Genomic DNA, 6722 nt, shown 5'->3' on the forward strand with positions numbered 1-6722 from the left:
TATATCTTGCATGAAACTTGACAATTTGACTCACATGCTATATTAATCGAGTCGTAACGAGCCATAGGACTAATTGAACACTTTGACCGACTTCATGCTTTACCGATATTGATACAACCTATTGTTTAGGTCGAGACTAGCTTTCAATCTTGCACACGTTTACTTTGTGAAGTACATTTACATTCGTGCACTCAATGTGAGATCATAGTCCTACTTTTACTCTTTTATACTTATACTTGGGATGAGAAAACATAAATGTTTCGTTTTACAAAGTGAACACAAGTACGAAAACAAACATTCTACGTACGAGTTAGAACCGAAATCCTCAAGTCCAATTATCATTAGTTACACTTGTAGGGTGTAAGCGAGAACTTATGTTGTGTGGCGATACGGGTTTGACGAACCCTCATTCGGATGAATGAAACGTATTTTCGGGATATAGTGTAGGTTCTAACACTATGATGCAGATGAACTATTCAGTTAAGTTTTGATAATTGGGTGCTCGTGATACAAACAACAACTTCTGGAATGTAAACGATTTGGATAATCACTTTATACTAAATCTTGTGGTTCAATACAATATACTTATTAAACCTATGATTTCACCAACGTTTTCGTTGACAGATTTTCTATTTTTTTCTCAGGTCCTTGAATGCTAAGTGATACATGCTTCCGCACTCTATTTTGATACTTGCTTGGATGTCGAGTATACATGCATACATGGAGCGTCTTTTGACTTTACTTTAAATTGTGTCGCATAAATTTCATTTATACTTAAACGTTGTAACATGTTTAGTCATTGAACTACTTTGTAAACTTTGAAACATCTTCACATTTGAAATGAATGCAACATATTTTGGTCAAACGTTGTTTTAAAGACTTATGACCACGTAACGGGACCTAAGAAGACGGTGCCGTCAATGACGATTTTGTCGGGTTGCTACAGTTATCTCAGGTTTGGGTTCCGTTTTTGTTTGGTTGCCTTTTTGTCTTTTGGACATGGTTGTTGTAGATCTGGTTCGTCGGTGGTGGATCCGGCTAATTTTTGCCGGCTTCATCACCACCTCTTTTTCATTTCTCTATTTTTTTTACAATAATAGCATTTCCTGTTGGCCGTCCCTTTCTGGCTTCCATTCTAGCGGTTTCGAGTCTCTAGATCTCTCTGGATAATCTCTTTGGGCCGGAATCTGTGTGATCGACGTTCTCTCGATTATCTCCGGCCTATGGTGCTATTTCTCTGTGGATCTGGGTTTCTCTCAAGCTTCAGGGTGGTTTGCTTTTTTCACCGGATTTTGTTTGGTCTCGCATGAGTTTCTATTTCCGGCTTATTTCCTCTCTTTAATCAGGCGGCGAACACCTTTTAGGTGTTCTGGTTGTTGCAGCAGGTTATTAGCTGGTTTTTGAGGCTTAGTGCTCTATATTTTGGTGGTGGAGTAGATTGGTGGTGGCCGGTTCTTTTTTCCGATCGTCGGCTTTTTCACCGGAGTTACTGTTTGGGTGTTCGTTCAGGTTTTTGCTCGGAATGTGTTGTCATTTGCGACGTTCTCTCACTTATGGGCTTTGGTCTTGGAGTAACGTTGAAGGTGCCGGTTTCTTTTATCCGGTGGCTGTCGGGGTGGCTTCTTTGGTGAGTCGATGGCGGTTCTTTTTTCATTTATTTTGTAATGGTATCGGTTGGAGTTCTCCCGATCAGTGGTTTTTGTTAATTTATTTAGTGTGTAGTATAATCAGTATTTTAGTTTCCTTTGTTATTGAAATCTCCCGTTCATATTGATTATAAACGTTCCATATTAATTGATTTCGTCGCGAGGTTTTGACCTCTATATGAGACGTTTTTCAAAGACTGCATTCATTTTTAAAACGACCATAACCTTTATTTTATCTATAAAGGTTTAAAAAGCATTACGTAGATTATCAAATAATGATAATCTAAAATATACTGTTTACACACGACCATTACATAATGGTTTACAATAAGAATATATTATATCAAAAATAAGTTTCTTGAATGCAGTTTTTACATAATATCATACAAGCATGGACTCCAAATCTTGTCCTTATTTTAGTATGCAACAGCGGAAGCTCTTAATAATCACCTGAGAATAAACATGCTTAAAACGTCAACAAAAATGTTGGTGAGTTATAGGTTTAACCTATATATTATCAAATCATAATAATAGACCACAAGATTTCATATTTCAATATACATCCCATACATAGAGATAAAATTCATTCATATGGTGAACACCTGGTAACCGACATTAACAAGATGCATATATAAGAATATCCCCATCATTCCGGGACACCCTTCGGATATGATATAAATTTTGAAGTACTAAAGCATCCGGTACTTTGGATGGAGTTTGTTAGGCCCAATAGATCTATCTTTAGGATTCACGTCAATTAGGGTGTCTGTTTCCTAATTCTTAGATTACCAGACTTAATAAAAAGGGGCATATTCGATTTCGATAATTCAACCATAGAATGTAGTTTCACGTACTTGTGTCTATTTTGTAAATTATTTATAAAACCTGCATGTATTCTCATCCCAAAAATATTAGATTTTAAAAGTGGGACTATAACTGACTTTCACAGATTTTTTACTTCGTCGGGAAGTAAGACTTGGCCACTGGTTGATTCACAAACCTATAACAATATATACATATATATCAAAGTATGTTCAAAATATATTTACAAAACTTTTAATACATTTTGATGTTTTAAGTTTATTAAGTCAGCTGTCCTCGTTAGTAACCTACAACTAGTTGTCCACAGTTAGATGTACAGAAATAAATCGATAAATATTATCTTGAATCAATCCACGACCCAGTGTATACGTATCTCAGTATTGATCACAACTCAAACTATATATATATTTTGGAATCAACCTCAACCCTGTATAGCTAACTCCAACATTCACATATAGAGTGTCTATGGTTGTTCCGCAATATATATATAGATGGGTCGACATGATAGGTCGAAACATTGTATACGTGTCTATGGTATCTCCAGATTACATAATATACACTATAAGTTGATTAGGTTATGGTTGGAATAGATTTATTACTAACTTTCACGTAGGTAAAATGAGTAGTTTTTATCAATCTTGTTTTACTCGCCATTTCTTCGTTTCTAATCCGTTTTGAGTGATTCCAGTGGCCACAGTTTTGTATTGAACTTAAATTTATGAATCTAAATAGAAAAAGTATAAGTTTATAGTCAGAAATACAAGTTACAAGTCGTTTTTGAAAGAGGTAGTCATTTCCGTCGAAAGAACGACATCTTGATGACCATTTTGAAAAACATACTTTCACTTTGAGTTTAACCATGATTTTTGAATATAGTTTCATGTTCATAAGAAAAATCATTTTTCCAGAAGTATAGCTTTTAAATAAAAGTTTTTCTTAGCTTTTAATTATCCCAACCAAAACAGCCCCCGGTTTTACTACGACGGCGTATATCCAGTTTTATGGTGTTTATCGTGTTTCTGGGTTTTAAATCATTAAGTTAGCATATCATATAGATATAGAACATGTGTTTAGTTAATTTTAAAAGTCTAGTTAGAAGGATTAACTTTATTTGCGAACAAGTTTAGAATTAACTAAACTATGTTCTAGTGATTACAAGTTTATAACGTTGAATAAGACAGCTTTTTATGTATGAATCGAATGATGTTATGAATATCATTACTACCTCAAGTTCCTTGGATAAACCTACTGGAAATGAGAAAAATGGATCTAGCTTCAAAGGATCCTTGGATGGCTTGAAAGTTCTTGAAGCAGAATCATGACACGAAAACAATTTCAAGTAAGATTTCCACTCGAAATAAGATTGTTATAGTTATAGAAATTGAATTAAAGTTTGAATATGATTATTACCTTGTATTAGAAAGATAACCTACTATAAGTAACAAAGTTTTCTTGATCTTGGATGATTACTTGGAATGGATTTAGAAAACTTGGAAGTAAACTTGCAATCTTGGAATTATTCTTGATTTTATGAAACTAGAACTTTTGGAATTTATGAAGAACACTTAGAACTTGAAGATAGAACTTGAGAGAGATCAATTAGATGAAGAAAATTGAAGAATGAAAGTGTTTGTAGGTGTTTTTGGTCGTTGGTGTATGGATTAGATATAAAGGATATGTAATTTTGTTTTCATGTAAATAAGTCATGAATGATTACTCATATTTTTGTAATTTTATGAGATATTTCATGCTAGTTGCCAAATGATGGTTCCCACATGTGTTAGGTGACTCAAATGGGCTGCTAAGAGCTAATCATTGGAGTGTATATACCAATAGTACATACATCTAAAAGCTGTGTATTGTACGAGTACGAATACGGGTGCATACCAGTAGAATTGTTGATGAAACTGAACGAGGATGTAATTGTAAGTATTTTTGTTAAGTAGAAGTATTTTGATAAGTGTCTTGAAGTCTTTCAAAAGTGTATGAATACATATTAAAACACTACATGTATATACATTTTAACTGAGTCGTTAAGTCATCGTTAGTCGTTATATGTAAGTGTTGTTTTGAAACCTTTAGGTTAACGATCTTGTTAAATGTTGTTAACCCAATGTTTATAATATCAAATGAGATTTTAAATTATTATATTATCATGATATTATGATATATTAATATATCTTAATATGATATATACATTTAATGTCGTTACAACGATAATCGTTACATATATGTCTCGTTTCAAAATCATTAAGTTAGTAGTCTTGTTTTTACATATGTAGTTCATTGTTAATATACTTAATGATATGTTTACTTATCATAATATCATGTTAACTATATATATAACCATATATATGACATCATATAGTTTTTACAAGTTTTAACGTTCGTGAATCACCAGTCAACTTGGGTGGTCAATTGTCTATATGAAACCTATTTCAATTAATCAAGTCTTAACAAGTTTGATTGTTTAACATGTTGGAAACACTTAATCATGTAAATAAAAATTTCATTTAATATATATAAACATGGAAAAGTTTGGTTCACTACAGTACCTACCCGTTAAATAAATTTCGTCCCGAAATTTTAAGCAGTTGGAGGTGTTGACGTATCTTCTGGAAATAAGTGCGGGTATTTCTTCTTTATCTGATCTTCTCGTTCCCAGGTGAACTCGGGTCCTCTACGAGCATTCCATCGAACCTTAACAATCGGTATCTTGTTTTGTTTAAGTCTCTTAACCTCACGATCCATTATTTCAACGGGTTCTTCAATGAATTGAAGTTTTTCATTGATTTGGATTTCTTCCAACGGAATAGTGAGATCTTCTTTAGCAAAACATTTCTTCAAATTCGAGACGTGGAAAGTGTTATGTACAGTCGCGAGTTGTTGAGGTAACTCAAGTCGGTAAGCTACTGGTCCGACACGATCAATAATCTTGAATGGTCCAATATACCTTGGATTTAATTTCCCTCGTTTACCAAATCGAACAACACCTTTCCAAGGTGCAACCTTAAGCATGACCATCTCTCCAATTTCAAATTCTATATCTTTTCTTTTAATGTCGGCGTAGCTCTTTTGTCGACTTTGGGCGGTTTTCAACCGTTGTTGAATTTGGATGATCTTCTCGGTAGTTTCTTGTATTATCTCCAGACTTGTAATCTGTCTATCCCCCACTTCACTCCAACAAATCGGAGACCTGCACTTTCTACCATAAAGTACTTCAAACGGCGCCATCTCAATGCTTGAATGGTAGCTGTTGTTGTAGGAAAATTCTGCTAACGGTAGATGTCGATCCCAACTGTTTCCGAAATCAATAACACATGCTCGTAGCATGTCTTCAAGCGTTTGTATCATCCTTTCGCTCTGCCCATCAGTTTGTGGATGATAGGCAGTACTCATGTCTAGACGAGTTCCTAATGCTTGCTGTAATGTCTGCCAGAATCTTGAAATAAATCTGACATCCCTATCAGAGATAATAGAGATTGGTATTCATGTCTGGAGACGACTTCCTTCAAATACAGTCGTGCTAACTTCTCCATCTTGTCTTCTTCTCTTATTGGCAAAAAGTGTGCTGATTTGGTGAGACGATCAACTATTACCCAAATAGTATCAAAACCACTTGCAGTCCTTGGCAATTTAGTGATGAAATCCATGGTAATGTTTTCCCAATTCCATTCCGGGATTTTGGGTTGTTAAAGTAGACCTGATGGTTTCTGATGCTCAGCTTTGACCTTAGAACACGTCAAACATTCTCCTACGTATTTAGCAACATCGGCTTTCATACTCGGCCACCAAAAATGTTTCTTGAGATCCTTGTACATCTTCCCCGTTCCAGGATGTATTGAGTATCTGGTTTTATGAGCTTCTTTAAGTACCATTTCTCTCATATCTCCAAATTTTGGTACCCAAATCCTTTCAGCCCTATACCGAGTTCCGTCTTCCCGAATATTAAGATGCTTCTCCGATCCTTTGGGTATTTCATCCTTTAAATTTCCCTCTTTTAAAACTCCTTGTTGCGCCTCCTTTATTTGAGTAGTAAGGTTATTGTGAATCATTATATTCATAGATTTTACTCGAATGGGTTCTCTGTCCTTCCTGCTCAAGGCGTCGGCTACCACATTTGCCTTCCCCGGGTGGTAACGAATCTCAAAGTCGTAATCATTCAACAATTCAATCCACCTACGCTGCCTCATATTCAGTTGTTTCTGATTAAATATGTGTTGAAGACTTTTGTGGTCGGTATATATAATACTT

Source organism: Rutidosis leptorrhynchoides, chromosome 9 (assembly GCF_046630445.1).
Source record: "Rutidosis leptorrhynchoides isolate AG116_Rl617_1_P2 chromosome 9, CSIRO_AGI_Rlap_v1, whole genome shotgun sequence".
NCBI classification, from domain to species: domain Eukaryota; kingdom Viridiplantae; phylum Streptophyta; class Magnoliopsida; order Asterales; family Asteraceae; genus Rutidosis; species Rutidosis leptorrhynchoides.